Here is a 16,963-nt window from a genome sequence, read left to right as displayed (position 1 = left end):
TCGTGAATAAGCTACTATGAACATCATAATGAATGCATTACTGTATCCAAAATAGACATGAAGCCCACGCCTACCACACTAGTACAAGTTTATATGCCAGCGAACTCTGCATTTGATGAAGAGATTGAGGAAATGTATGATGCGAGACGAAAATTTAATAGTCATGGGGACTGGAATTGGATAGTAGGAAAAGGAAGAGAAGGAAAAGTAGTAGGTGAACAAGGAATGGGGATAAGGAATGAAAGGGGGAGCCACTTGGTACAATTCTGCGCAGAACATGGCTTAATCATAACTAACACTTGGGTTAAGAATCATGAGAGAAGATTGTATGTGTGGAAGAAGCCTAGAGACACTGTAAGATTTTCGGTAGATTATATAATGGTAAGATAGAGATTTAGGAACCAGATTTTAAATTTTAAGAAATTTCCATGGGAGATGTGGATTCTGATCACAATTTATTGGTTATGAACTGTAGATTAAAGCTGCAAAACAGCAAAATTTAGGGATTTAACAAAATGGGACCTGTTTAAACTGAAACAACCGGAGGGCATAGAGAGTTTCAGAGAGAACATTAGGGAACAATTGACAAATACAGGGGAAAGAAATATAGCAGAAGAAGAATGGATTGCTTTGAGGGATGAAATAGTGAAGGCAGCAGTGGATCAAGTAGATAAAAAGATGAGGATTAGAAGAAATCCCTGGGTAACAGAAGAGAAATTGAATTTTACTGATGAAAGGAGAAAATATAAAAATGCACTAAATGAAGCAGGCGAAAAGGAATACAAACGTCTAAAAATGAGATCGACAGGAAGTGCAAAATGACTAGGCAAGGATGGCTAGAGGACAAATGTAAGGCTGTAGGCGCATATATCACTAGGGGTAATATAGACGCTACCTAAAGGAAAATTAAAGAGGCCTTTGGAGAAAAAGGAACCACCTGTATGACTATGAAGAGCTCAGATGGCAGACAAGTCCTAACCAAAGAAGGGAAAGCGGAAAGGTGGAAGGAGTATAAGAGAGGGTCAATACAAGGGCGAGGTACTTCAGGATAATATTATGGAAATGGAAGAGGATGTAGAGGAAGATGAAATAGAAAATGCGATACTGTGTGAAGAATTTGACAGAGCACTGAAAGACCTAAGTGGAAACAAGGCCCCAGGAGTAGACAACATTCCATTAGAACTACTGATAGCCTTGGGAGAGTCAGCCATGACATAACTCTTCCATCTGGTGGGCAAGATGTATGAGACAGGCGAAATAACCTCAGACTTCAAGAAGAACATAACAATTCCAGTTCCAAAGATAGCTGATGCAGACAGCTGTGAAAATACCGAACTATCAGTTTAATAGATCACCACTGACAAATACTATCACAAAATCTTTACAGACAAATGGAAAAATTGGTAGATGCCGACGTCGGGAAAGATCAGTTTGGATTCTGTAGAAATGTTGGAACACGTGAGGCAATACTGACCCCATGACTTATCTTAGAAGCCAAATTAAGGGAAGGCCAATCTACGTTTCTAGCATTTGTAGACTTAGAGAAAGCTTTTGACAATGTTGACTGGAATACTCTGTTTCATATTATGAAGGTCGCAGGAGTAAAATACAGGGAGCGAAAGGCTATTTACAATTTGTATAGAAACCACATGGTAATTATAAGAGTCGAGGCGCATGTAAGGGAAGCAGTGGTTGAAAAGAGAGTAAGACAGGTTGTAGCCTATCCCCAACGTTATTCAATCTGTATAAACAGCAAACAGTAAAGGAAACAAAAGGAAAATTTGGAGCATGAATTAAAATCAATGGAGAAGAAATAAAAACTTTGAGGTTTGCCGATGACATCGTAATTCTGTCAGAGACAGCAAAGGACGTGGAAGGGCAGTTGAACGGAATGGACACCATCTTGAAAGGGGGATATAAGATGAACTGTTTTCGATGCTAAATAATTTTTATATGCTGCATGCATTTGTAGATGTTACTTCAGGTAGCGTCGTCCGCGGGATATTTTTTGATATATTCTGCTTTCTTATACTGCTTATGTACTACATAACCTAGAAATCGTTGCGTCTAGTGTTTCGAATTTCTTGCCATGCTATTCACCGTTTCACGCATAGTAAATGGGAGAAACGGTGAACTTGGGCAGGGGTGATACGGTGAAGGACTTTTCTTATGTGTAAAGGGTAAAGCTTTTATTTAGGTACATCCCAACCAGGGTTTTTGAGAAGTCATGAAATGTTAGCGTTTCCTATCTCATGCGAGTGTTATATTCTGTTTTATCCGACGTCTCAACACAATCGTTAATTTAAAAATTAGTTTTTATATATTTTTTGCGAGTGAAGTTCGGTTTGTCAGTGATTAAAAAAGTAAATGTTCTAACTATCGCCATTGTTCCAGCCAAAGATGCCTACATTTTACAAAAGACAAAAAGGATCCAGCCGTGCTGATTGGACAGAGGAGTAACTTAACGATGCCGTAAAAGCGGTGCAAAATGGAATGAGCCTGAATAAAGCCTCAAAGGAGTTTCACGTTCAATGGTCAACGCTGAAGAGACGATTAGCAAACATATGCCTTACGAAAAAACCTTTGGGTGGGCCGCCTGTACTAACACAAGAATGTCAGAAAAAGTTGGTAAAACATATCATAAAATTACAAAACTTTGGATTTGCACCGACAAGGACAGAAGTACGTACCATGGCATATAAACTAGCTAAGAAATACAACCAACATCACAAATTTAACGAGAAAAGGAAATTGCTGGAATGGACTGGCTACATTTATTCTTAAAAAGAAATCCGGAACTCTCAATCCGCAAATCGGAAGGAGTTTCACAAGCACGGCCAAGGGGTTTAAGTACGGTACGAAAAACGTTTCGGACTATTTTTCTTTGCTGCAGAACATATCGGTAGAGCATAACCTCCTTGATAAGCCTGGATATATATTCAACGTAGATGAGTCCGGACTTTAGCTGAATAATAGACCAGGTTACGTGTTGGCAGCAAAGGCGTCTAAGAGCGTTCCAGCGATAACATCCGGTGAAAAGGGTGAAACCATATCTGTAATCGCTTGCTCCAATGGAGAGGGCATGTTTTTACCCCCAGCTTGTGTTTTGAAGGGAAAAAAATGAAAAGGCGGAGTACAAGGAATGGTATGCCGCCGGGTTCCACGATTTTCATGTCACAAAAGTCGGAGTACGTAACAACTGATATTTTTCTTCTGTGGCTAGGGATCCATTTTGCACCGAGAAAGCCTGAGGGAACAGTCGTGTTTATTTTGGATGGACATAGCTCTCATTGCAGCAGCGTGAATACATTAGAGTTTGCAGAAGAAAAAAACATAATTTTGCTCTGTCTACCCAACCACACCACACACTATCTGCAGCTGCTAGACAGAGCATTTTTTAAATCTCTGAAATCCTATTATTACAATGCTTGCAATTCGCACATTAAAATGAATCCAAATAGAAAAATTTCCAGACTAGCATTCAAACGACTGCTTACACAGGCATGGGTACAAGCAGCTACGACAGAGAAGCAATATCGGGGTTCAGAAGCACAGGAATCATCCCGTTTAATCCTGATGTCATCCCTGAATACGCGTTTTCAACATCAGCTTCAGATCAACATCAGGAAAACAATGAACGTCATGAAAACAGACCTACTTCACCTCGACCAAGTTGTTCGCACTGGCAGAAGATACCTAATCCCCCAGAAGAAGCAACTACAGACGTAGATAACGATCAGGGACTTGAACACATACAAGCTTCACCACAACTGGGCTGTTCGCAACGGGCGGAAAATCCACAGGAAAACATGCAGTCTTCATCAGAAGCAACAGATATGACCTCGACAGTGGCAACAGAAGAATCTCAAATAGCCCCTGGCAAACTCTTGGACCATGTTTCACCGATACCTATCCTAGATAAAGTTGCACCTGCAAGGAAGAAGTCCAGAGCTTTAGCTGAGGTTTTGACTTCTCCAGAAAACATCGACAACCTGGGAAACAGAAAACGACAAAATGAGTCAGTGAAGAGTAGAGCAAATGCTAAAAAGAGGACCAAAGGAGAAATCGTAACCAAAGGAAAAACCGTCAAAGAGACTACCAAAGGAATTATCAAACAAAAGCAGCCTAAGAAACGAAAAGCGTCTACCACTGACACCGAATCCGACTCGTCGCTGGATATCCAATTGCAAGACGATGATGACGACGCGGAAGATGAAGATTGTTGTTGTGTAGGGTGCAGTAAATTGTACGGTTGCACTAAAAAGAATGTGTTTTGGATCAAATGTATTAGTGCCAACGTTGGCTGCATGAAGACTGTTCGAAATATGAAGCTATGTGTGACGTATGTACCAAAAAGCAGGGGAAATAAGTTCACCATTTCACCCAAAGGGCATTCTCCATTTCACCCATATACATGGGTGAAATGGTGAAATTGATAAAAATAAGTATATTTTTTAACTTTTGTAGTGCCTTAAAGAGGACGTGGTACTGTTAATGTGTTACTTATGTATTTTGTGAAAGGAGAGTGTTTTTATTTTGTTTAAATAAACATTTTCTTGTCTTCTACGAGGCCAAAACTTTTTGTTCACCATATCACCCTGATTTACCCTGTAGATTTCTAAGGCTCAGACATTGTTTCCACGGAATTTAGATAAAAGCATTTAGGCTTATTTACATTCGTTATGATAAAATTACAGTCAACTAGTTTTGAGCCCTCTGAAAATGTACCGCTATAAAGAGGCAAGGAATGGTTTAACGAGAGGCATTTAACATTTGTTGCCCAATGGGGGTATCAGTAAATCCTCAATACTGTCTCATTCTTACAAAAGCTTGTGACAATATGCCAATTCGCAACTTCTGAAAATAACCGCCGCTATACCTGCTTTTCCGCCAGCCGAAGTCTGAGCTGGGGGCAACGGACTGAAGGGACGCATTTACACGGTGGAGTCGTAAACCGTCCATTGTGCGCACAGTCACGCATAATAAAAATTGACAAGTGTTCGTGGTCTCCGATACCGCAATATGGCCTGTGACCCACTTCCATTGGCCACCTCGGTTGTATAAGAAACTCTGGCGTCTGAGAAACGTTTAGAAATAGAATCTTTATTACACCTCATAGCTAGGACTAACAAGCTCCAAGGCACAATTGATTTAGGTAAAGATCTATAAGACTGTATCTGTTTACTTGTTGCCGTGGGAAGCGACGCGACTTTGGAGAGAAACATCTTCCCCCTCTGTGAAAATTTAAGAAAGCCAGTAATTGGTGGTTCCCTTTTTTCTAGAGACGCAGGTTTCGTAACTCTTGCGCTGGTTCGACATGAGTTTGTGCTGTCGTGTGGGAGGGGAGATTTAGCGCCTCTAGAGCGCTGTGATTGGCTCAAGACGGCGTGAAGGCGGTGTCGTTCGTACACTTTGAGGGAAAACGGATTTTTTATCTGAAGAGATAAGAGGCACTCTCGTGCTGGACTTTGGTCTGGAAGAGGGGACTTCTGGTCGATGCTCTGTCGTGCGTGGTTGGTGCTTGGGACCTGTCCTGAGGCTGACTTCACTTGTGAGTAGTTTAAACTGTGTTTAAGTTCTTACTGTACTGACATTGTGACTTCAAATGTCTCGGACTACTCGTTTGCCAAGGACACACTTATTCGTTGTTGGTTTACCAGTCTTGACGTTTAGTATCCTAGTGCGCTCTGTCGTATAAAAGAGCCAAATTGGTCCTTGGTACGACCAGTGAACGGGTGTGTCACATACTGAAATCTATCGTAACTTCAGAGCTCTGGTAGAGAATAAATTGCGATCCGTCTGCCTGAACGCCAGACTGTGAGATTTTTGCATTTCTTTCGTGGCCGCGCTCGATTCACAGGTGCTGCCTCATGTCTCCCCTCCGTCGCACAATATCTCGCCAGCTGCAAGCTACATTGCTGCTCCAAGTACGCAGAGTAACGTACTGCTGCTCTGGCCTTGTCAGGGCATACAGATCTCAATCGCCGCTTGCTCTCATCTGCACCTATGTAGTGAAACCACAGTAGATTTAATCAATCAAAATCTGCTTAGCGTCAGATCAGTTCAGATTGCGTTATCCATATTTTTAGGGCTAGAGTGCTTGACCCACTTCTACCACCCAGGATCGTTGTCCATTGTGGTCTTAAACCACCAGTTAGTTGTTTACAGGACTCAATCAAAACTTGTTTGGCATAATTTTTGTCTGTCTTTGTTTTGGGAAAATAAATGTTGTTGGAACTCTAGTAAATTTTGCTTCATTCTCAATCACTTTTTATAGCACCCCCGCAGGGTTAACTTTCAGTTTTAATGATTGCCACTCCAATTCATGTATCATGTCTGTGTCACTATCTCCCCTATTTCGCGATAATACAAAACGAGCTGCCCTTCTTTGACGCAGGAGTGTCCAAACAGTTTGGCGCTCAGCATCATCTGAGGGCAAAGCAACCTCAGGAAGTAACTAGAGCAGCATTGTCGTGCTTTTCGCCGCTGCGGAAATGTCTTGTGCAGGTGATGCCTTGGGATCGAAGCGGTCTTCCGTTGTCGACAAAAGGCGCGTCTTGTTGTTGCCGCGGGCCGCGTCTCCGGCCGTTTCGAGCGCCCCAGCTGCCGCAGAGCCATGCTCTGCCCCCCCCCCCCCCCCCCCAAGGTTAGGGAAAACGTGGGCCAGGACCTGGCAGCCGGCCGCGGAACCGCAGAGAAGGTTTCCGCCGCCGCCGATCAGACCTCCGCGTCCACTAGGAAAGTAGGGCCAGCAATGCAGCCGGGCCACCTAACGGTGTCAACGATGGCTGTAACTGGCACCCCCTTGGCAGCAGCCCCACTTCCCGCTCCGGACATGGCAAGAAACATAGCATTCATACACAACACACCGACATCAAAATATATAGTCAGTACTTGCAATCCTGCCCCTCCTAACCTCGTCCTATCTCCGCTCCTGCTTGCCCACGCCACCGGCACACTTCCCGAATATCTTACGTCCATGAAGAAGGGCAAGCAGATGCCCCGTCTGCCGACCAAAATCCTCCCCAAACCCACCCCCTCGTCTCAGTCTTCCACCCGCTCCAAATACCTTAAATCCCCCCCACTCAAGTCCACCACATCAAAGCAACGGCGTGTGAGGAAAGACAAAAAGGAGAAGCTCTCCAAGGGGAAAAAGCACTCCACCACTCCCACCCCAACCACCTCCACACCCTCTGAGGAGCCAGCGCCCCCGACAGCACCTGTCGCCGCACTGGGAGGGGACCAGGAAACACCGACACTGGACGGGAACCACGTAACCGGGCAGGACTCGGATGGTTTCGTGCTGGCGAAGAAAACTTTTCGCCAGCCGAAGCTTCCGCCAGCCAGGGGAGTGGAACCCACCCCGAACAGATTTCAGGCGGTTGCTGACGAGCCAGAGACTGAAAACACAACACAAACACAGAACCAAGTCGCCCACCACCTCCCCCCGATTGTCGCAGAGTTTCCTCAAAACTACGAGGAGCTCTTTGAGTTGCTCAAGACAGAAATCAGGGGAGGCAATTTCCAGGCAAAACCCGCTGGTGGAGACAAAATAAAAGTAAAAGTACACACACTCGAACACTACAACACTGTCAAAACACTATTCAAGACCAAAAACATACCTCACTACACGTTCCCCACAAGTAAGACAAGAAACAGGAACATAGTCATAAGAGACCTACCAAGACGAGTGTGCCCCCAGGCAATCAAAACAGACTTGACTGCCCGGGGGTACGTCGTCAAGGTAGTACAGCAAATGGGCAGCATTGACAGTAAGTGGCCGCTGTACCAGGTAACACTCCCTGACATCCCCCAAAACAAGAGGGAGATTAAGATGGTCCTGGCAGTGCCTGTCACCACAGAGCCGCTGCGCCGTAAAAACAAGACGGTGCAGTGCTTCAGGTGTCAGGGCCTGAACCACATCGCTGTGCACTGCAACATGCCAGTGAGATGCAGGAAGTGCGCCGAGGCCCACGACACCAGGACATGCACACTCATGCACACGGACCCACAAATAAGGTGTGCGCTGTGTAGCAAAAACCACACAGCGGGTTACCAAGGGTGTGAGGTCCACAAAAGACACTCACAGCAGGCAAAGGGCGCAAAGGCCGCCCCACACACACGTAAACAAAACACGACAAACCCAACCAGCCACACAAGAAAACAAAATACAACAACACACACAGACAAGGCCTGGGTAAAACCAAGGCCGGACACACCGAGGGCGACTTATGCGAAAGTGGTTTCTCCTCCGAGAAGTCATGAAAGCGTGGCCCCGTCACCACAACGCCAATCACAGCCACAAGAACAACACCGGGAAACACACAACAACAGCGACCAGGTCCACCAAGTCAGAGGAAGCTCTAGGGAACCCCACACACACTCCCCCCCCCCCCCCCCCCTATGGATCAGTTGTTAGGCGTAATGGTGCAGACCATGAACCTCGTCATGGAAATGATGAAGGAATTCAGGGAAGCCCAGAAGCAGAACACACAGATCCTCGTTGCCCTTCAGGCGACAGTCCAGCAGTCGCTCCCCTCTGCGACTTCCTCGGTAGTTTCAAAACCCCATCATGGATAGACGACCAAACATCCAAGGCCTGACAATGTGCGTCTTTAACGCAGACGGCATTGTTAACCAAGAGGTCGAGTTCAGAGAACTCATGAAAGAGTTCTCCATCGACATATGCATGATGGGGGAAACCCACTTAAAACCGGGAACAAAAGCGACAGTCCCAAACTATGTTACCTATCGCAAAGACAGGCCAACCCATGGCGGAGGAGTGGCCATGTACATAAAAAGAGGGATCCCCCACCACCAGGTATTCTTACCAGCTACGAATAAAATCGAAGCAGTGGCAGTGGAAGTGACCACTGCCACTGGACCCCTAACAATCGTTGCAATCTACCGATCCCCGCAAGACCAGATATATGAGGGAGATGTAGCTACTCTAGGGCAAATTGAAGGCAAACTCATAATAGGGGGAGACTTCAATGCCAAACATCCTGATTGGAATTCTAGAGTAACCTCCAGAGCAGGCGCCAGATTGCAACAACTAGCGCGCAACCACCATTTCGAAACATGGGGTCCAGTCGAGCCCACACATTTTCCAAAAAATGGAGGCAGGCCCGACGTGTTAGACATAGCTCTCACTAGGAGGATTACGGGGTTTGTGACCGCGAGGACGATCAACAGAATGTCCTCCGACCACAACCCAGTGATCCTAGAGGTCGACGTGGGAGAATGGGTAGCACTCCCACGGTACCAGACGTCTTACAAACGTACAAACTGGGAGCGATACCGAGAAACTGTCGCCTCTGATATCGCTCGCGCTCCGCCGCCTACTGCCGAAACAGTAGAACAAGCGCTACAAGACCTAACAGGGACCATCCTGCAGGCAGCAGAAGAGGCCACCCCTCCACAAAGGGATGGCCCGCCGCCGCAAATACAGATCCCGGAACACTTGCTAGCTCAAATTCGACATAAGAACAGAGTGGCAAAAGAGTGGAAGATAACCAGAAACCAGGCCACAATAAATGACAGCATCGTCTGCAAACAATCTAAGACGGCTACTCAGATTGTCTCCTGTGTCGTTAATATAGATCAGGAACAATAGAGGCCTATACTGCTTCCTTGGGGAACGCCGGATATTACTCCTGTTTTAGTCGATGACTTTATGTCTATTACTACGAACTGTGACGTTTCTGACAGAAAATCACGAATCCAGTCGCACAACTGAAGCGATATTCCATAGGCATGGAGTTTGGTTAGAAGACGCTTGTGGGGAACGGTGGCTTGACCTTCTGGAAATCTAAAATATGGAATCAATTTTACATCCTCTGTCGGTAGCACTCATTACTTCATGAATATAAAGAACTAGTTGTGTTTCACAAGAACGATATTTTCTGAATCTATGCTGACTATGTGTCGATAAATCGTTTTCTTCGAGGTAATTCATAATGTTTGAACACAGTATATTCCGGTATTGCAAAACCGCCGGGCGGCTACGCCGCCTGGTCTGAGGCCTCTTTCACAGTTCCCCCATTGGAGGTTCAAGTCCTCCCTCGAGCATGGGTGTGTGCGTTGTCCTAGGGGTCGATGACCTCAGCGGTTCGGTCCCATACGAACTTATCACAAATCAACAAAATTTTTCAAAAAACCTACTGCAATTTGGTTTTAGTGATATGGGCCGGTAATTCAGCGGATTACTTCTATTTCCCTTTTTGGGTGCTGGTGTGACTTGAGCAATTTTCCAGCCTTTAGGTACTGATCTTTCAATGAGCGAGCGGTTGTATATAATTCCTAAATATGGAGCTGTTGTATCAGTATACTCTGAAAGGAACCAAGCTGTGTGATAGAAGCCAACACTGCCTGGAGCTATGAGTGCAGGGTCACCATCTCAGCTTGCATCTGTACACAGCAATCACAGTTCCTACCCCTTACTGAAATCACTCTAGTTTAAAGCTCATAAAAATATGTAACAAATGAATGGTGTACTCAGCTTATTAGCAGCAGGAACTCAAACTTCTCTCTCTCTGATGGTCTAACTGACACTGAGCTACACTAACCAAAGCAAACAAAAGCCTGTATGATAAGAGGGTCGATAACAATGGCGGTACTATACATACACTGTAATTAAAATAAAATGTTGTGCCCAATAAGCACTCAAACTCGCAAGAAGTTACAAAAATAAACTAGTTACTACACAGATAACTGAAAATAAGTAGCTCCTGTTGGAAGTTCCTAAAAACGTACAACAAAGGAACGATGTACTCGCCTTATCAGCAGCAGGAACTCGAGGAGCTATCTCACTGATGGTCCAACCAACAAAACAGTGGAAGCAAAGGAAGATTGGCTTAAAGATAACTGCTAATTATTAATGACAAGAAAACTGTATGCATTAGCTTAAACTGTATAAGAAACAGAAATAGGAACAATTTAAAGTGTACCTTATGGAACAGCCAAATCTAGCAGAAGAGTCACATAAAATTTTTAGAATTATGGGTGGATGAACATCTAAGATCAGAAAGACCATGTAGAAATGCTTAACAAAAAATTAAGCAAGTTCTGTTAAATATTAAGAATGCTGAAAGATTGTTGCAATGCTGAAATCGTGTTAATTAGATATTACACCTGGATGCATAGTTTGCTAAGGTATGAAATATTATTCTGGAGGAATACCTCTTTTGCAAAGCAGACTTTTAAACTTCAAAAGATAGCTATTATAATGATGAAGCATGTTGCTTACAGAGAATCATGTAGAGGCATTTTTGAGGCGTTAAAAATCATCACCTTACCACCTATATTTAAATTTGAATGTACAGATTACATTAGGCCTAAGTGCCATAGAGAGTTTTCAGCGTTGAACAGTGAGATTCACAATTATCAGACAAGAAATAGGGATTGTTATCAGGTGGTCGTACACAAAAAACAAAATATCAGGGCAGGGCATTTCACACACCAAAAATCCTCTACAGTGCATTCCCAGATAACATCAAAAAATACCAAACATTAATAATTTATAAAAGAACTAAAAACTCTAGTAATAAACAACAGCTTCTGCACTCTTAATGAATATCTGGAATATTGCTAAAATCCGTAACGTCTGCCTCATAACCTTTCTAAGCAAAAATTCGTAATTATCAAAGTATTCCTAGGTGAAACAAAACTCCTTTCACTAATGTACTCATGTGTCTAATTATGTACGTATCTTTTATGTGGATATGAAATTGTACATGTTATTATGCCTATTTAACTATAATATTTTATACTTCAATAAAATCGACCAAAATGTTTAAGTAACTGTTCATCAATATGTCTATTTTCTCTATATGTATGTACAAAATGATTATATTCTTACCCCTCATTATGTGGAATACTTTTTATGTTGCTACAGTCATGAAGATGTGCTGATAAGAAGCACCCAGCCTTGATGAAATATTACTAATTATATGTGACTTTATTTTGTATGTGATATAAATACGTTTCATTCTGTTTTGTACTTTGACGAGTCCAGCATCATGAATGTCATAAAATGGGCGCTAAATAAAGAAATAAAAGTAATGAAGCACCTTGAAGGTGCAATTAGATCGGCCGTATTTTACAGTATTGGAGAAGTGGACAAATTAAAGGACTGCAAATTCTTTGAAAGTGATTCATCTTCGAGCAGAGCTATGGGACATCGAAAGTAAAGAGTACAAAGATCACAGTCAGGAAAAGCAAGTTGGCAGGTTACTGCTGAAAGTTCAGAATCGCTCGATGAAGCATTTTGAAATCTTTGAACCTATGTCAAATGCAGGACAGAAAAGTTGCATAGGAAGAATGGAAAGGCATGTAGCTTGCGTTTGATGCCATGTGTTTCACATTATAGTTGAACCAGGAATTGATAGTGTGAACAGTGGTGTGTGCTGCTGAACAAAAAATAAAATAAAAATGAAAAGTGTACTCTTATTTCAAAAGTTTCTTAATGAAATATTTGAATCCTTATACCAAAGCGTTACATATTTCTGGTACCATTCTGGTTGATGAATAGTAAACTTTAAAGAAGTAGGGCCTAATGCAGACTTATGTAAGAATCATCAGTAGAAAACTGAAATGTGATTGCCAACTAGGTTGTAACTGGTAAATATTCTCTCATATTTGCTCTGGTTTTGATATATGCTGCGGTACTGAACACAGTGCAGTTAAACACTGCTGAGAAAGTTTATTAATAACGAAACAAAGAAACTGATTCTCCTATGTGGAATAAGTTTGTACAGGACATTAAATACATAAGTTTAGTTGGAGACTTGAGTTACACAATAACTGTCTGTTGGGTGAAAGGCCCCAAGAAAAGTAAAAGATAATTTCTGGATTCATGTTAGATTGAAAAGTTGATAACACCAGGCATTACAATTATCAATATCAAAGTCCACACATATCCCTGGTGCAGGGGCCACTTCATGACAAAGCTGGCTGCTTCACATGTCAGAGGTCGCTGCCTAGAGTATGGCGTCGAAGATCCTGATGATTCCTTAATGAGAACTATGATTCACGAACCGCTGTTCCAGTCACCTCATGGCCCAGAGAACTCAAAGGACTGACGTAATCTGACACAGCCCAAGTGCGGCCTAAACACCGTGCAGGCGACAGTATACAGCGAGATCTATCTGCGGCCATGTGATCCTGCACAGGCAAGTTGGTCCAGGGGGTCAGTGGCCTTTGGTGGCGACCGTGCTGCCATCTGCTGGTCTGGTGGAGGTGTGAAACCTTCGGGTTATCGTCTGCTGGAGTGGGTCCTGCATCTCTGCTATGTAGGCCACCCACTTAGTGCCGTTATAAGGTTCACTGCAATATGATGGGTGTAATGTATCCATCAAAATTTATTAAGAAAGAGAGCATGAGATTGCATTGTGTCTCTGAAAACTAATTGTTCTTGAGACGGGATACATCGCAGAGGCCGCAGTAGTAGTGGAAAACCGTCATGTGTGAATTGAAATTTGTGTTAGAGATAAGTAAAACTCACACTGGACCAGTAGCTGCGCTTTTACCTTTAAGACTACCGGTATATTCTGATGTGAATTCAGGCATAGATGTCTTTGAGGGAGAGCAAATAAGTTTGGAGATGGTGGACCGTGATAACACATAGTACAATACGACGAATGAGTTGCATTGGACAGCAAGAATAATCGGACTTCACATTTAATGCACTTTTGACTGTTGGTTCGAATTAAAAAGATGGAAATACGCATATAAAGCCGCGCTGATAGCACTTACGGTAATCAACACATCACCAAACTAATTGCTTCCCAACTTGATTAAGCCACTGAAATATTAAACTGACATTTACATATTATTAGTAATGATTAAGGGACTTTCACGATGAGATGAGAACATATATATACTTAAATGTGATTATTATTATTCTAGAGTTACACAGAGTGACAGAACGGCGAACTTACACGACTCTGAACAAGAGAAAAAGCAGTTACGGACAAGGATACAAAGTGTGTGTCGATTTTGAAGGGCCACACACACAAGTGATGGATTGCAGCGGTCGGTTGCATGGGTGACCAATCGCTTCGTAGATCTCACATGTGTAGGCATATGACAGCAATCAGTATCTGATCATGATCGCATGGAAGTCCCAGGCAATCTGATGGATCACATGCAATTCGTGTTTGCAATGTGGGTGCCTGGCTGGTTGGCAGCGAAGCTTGACATTATGGCTGCGACTCACTTCTCTAGTTATTAAGTGTGGTTGTGCAGTTTTGTTACTTTTAGCTTTGCCCACATCGAGTAAAAACTGTACATAAGAATATACAGCTATTCGGATACTATGAACTACTCTGAGAAGTGAAGTGGACACAGGTATTGCCATTTATATTAATAACTTATACAAAACACATCCTCCGATTTTTTAGTGATTACCATTTTGAAATTTGTGCTGTAGAATTTGAGAATCCCATAGTAACTATGGTACCCTGGACTCCCTCGGATGATTGAGTTAGTTATGAAGCAAATACATGCATTATTAAAGGTTTTAGCTTGTAAACAGAGTGGCATACCATAGTATTAAGCAGACATTTAAATTTAAATGTTCACACGACATTTATTTGACAGCTATACTGAAGTCAATTGTCATTTCATATAACTTATCTCGCCCTTATACAATTTATAACAAGAGTTGTGATAACCAGTAGTATGAATGATAAGAGGAGGAAAATTGTGGAGTCATTAGCAATTTCTACGCTATGTACTCATGTATTTCTTGAAAGAAAAACCACACAGTACCTGTAAAATTAGTAAACTTAACACAGTGGGTAATTAGTGACAATAACAACCATACTAGAAAAAATGGTTCAAATGGCTCTGAGCACTATGGGACTTAACATTTGAGGTCATCAATCCCCTAGAACTTAGAACTACTTAAACCTAACGAACCTACGGACATCACACACATCCATGCCCAAGGCACGATTCGAGCCTGCGACTGTAGCAGTCGCGCGGTTCCAGACTGAAGCACCTAGAACCGCTGGGCCACCTCGGCCAGCAAACATAATAGAACCAACATTTTATCGGCAGTCACTGCAGTGCTGGTTTACACAACTCTTCTCTGCCTTACACGCTTTTTTCAAGAGGTATACTTTTTTTTGAGGTTATTTCTGAAATCAGTGAAGATATTTTAAATCTGTCTTGCAACTCCAATGACATGCGTATTTTTGTCACCATATATGTTTCGTTTTATTGAAAGAAAACAACGGCAGTGGTCTTAATGAAACAAATATACCATTTGGTTCGCTTTCTCCATCTACGAACAGTTCATTGAAAAAGATGCTGATGTTAGCATTTAAGATTTTTGCTCACACGTTTAGAAATACAGATATCCTTACATTTTGTTTGTCAACCTACGACTTTACTTACCCTTGAGAACTCAAAATTTGTCCCCCCAGGGAGCCCACAGCTCTTTTGTGGGTACGTGTGTGGCGTGCATGAGCCCCTCAGCTGCTGCAGCCTTTATTTTTTTCTGGGCTGCTTTACCTTCCTCTACCTTCTCCTTCCCTGTCATTCTTCCCTTCCCTTTGCCCCTTCCTTTCCTTCTCATTGTGTTCTTCTTTATGTCGGCCTGGCTATGTTCATGACTTTCCTTCATCTTGCAGTTTTGGTTGGTTGCTTTTCCTCCTCCTTTTTGGCTTTCCTTTTTTGGTCCCCCTCAAGAGTTTGACCTCCATCTCCAAACTGGAAATCTGTAGTGTGAGCCAGATGGGGAAGAACTCCCTTCTTAGCATCTTCATCATAGGTTCCTCTCCCCCTCTTCCTCATCTCCCTTTTCCCCCTTCCCCAATCTCCCCACCAAAGCCCTTTCACCTCCTTGCTAGATCACCAGCTCAGCAGTCATTCCATGTGGTGGGGCTGTTATATACCCATCTGGCTCAGCCCCCTGACAGCATAGGGATCACACTGCTGGTACCTGTGCTGTCAACACTTTGTGCAAGACAAGGAGTGGTTGCCCATCTTTTTGGGGCATTGGATTCCTGGCAATGACCATCCTGCCTGTGGCCATTGCTGTGGCTGGGTGGCGCCCACAAGCCGAGTTCCTGTTCGGAAGGGATGGTACCAGGGCAGATGTTTGGCACATGAAATGCGTTAAATTCTCTGGCCGCTCCACTGCGGCTGCGTCTCTTCCTCATCAAAGTTCTGTCTCACATCCTGTTTCTTCTCTCCCGGCCTTACCCTTCTTGGATGCACCCTGGGAGGAGGAGGGCCTGGCCTGCTGGCTTGGGGCGAAACCCTTTCCACAGTTCCTGGTCTGTATCAGGACTAACAGCGAGACGTTTACTGTCACCAAACCCCTTTTCTTTGGGGAGCATATTGAGGACAATTTCAGACAAGTTGAGTCATAAGCAAGAACTGCTCTCTCCTTGTAAAGACAACTTCTGCCAGTCAGTCAGCCTCCCTCTGTGCCTGCTACCATTCAGGAGACATCCTTGTGACTATCACTCTTCACCTCACAAGCCACTCAATATGACACAGGATGTAATTTTCATTAGGGATATTCTCCTCAAGTTCGATGATGAACTGACGGCTAATCTGGAATGACAAGGTGTTCATTTCATCTGGCATTTCTGGATAGGTGCCAAGGGCCATCATGTAGACATCAGAACTTTCATTATCGCATTTTAGGGGGATACCCTGCCTGAGAAGATCAAGGTTATGATGTACAGATGCAACGTGAAACTGTACATTCCACATCCCATTCATTGCTCCCATTACCTCAAGTTTGGCCACATGCAGTGCCATTTCCATCTGTGGTGACTGTGGCTGCACTCGTCATATGGGGAGCCCTTGCATGCTACCACTCAACTGTGTAAACTGCTCTGGTCTGTATTCCGCCCAGTCACCGGAGTGTCCAGTGTACATGAAGGAAAAAAGAATTCAGGAAATAAAGATCCTTGGCCATATCAGCTACTTTGAGGCCAGAAGA

Source organism: Schistocerca americana, chromosome 6 (genome assembly GCF_021461395.2).
Source record: "Schistocerca americana isolate TAMUIC-IGC-003095 chromosome 6, iqSchAmer2.1, whole genome shotgun sequence".
Taxonomy (NCBI): domain Eukaryota; kingdom Metazoa; phylum Arthropoda; class Insecta; order Orthoptera; family Acrididae; genus Schistocerca; species Schistocerca americana.
The sequence above is the reverse complement of the archived record's forward strand: the minus strand, read 5'-3'. Positions refer to the sequence as shown.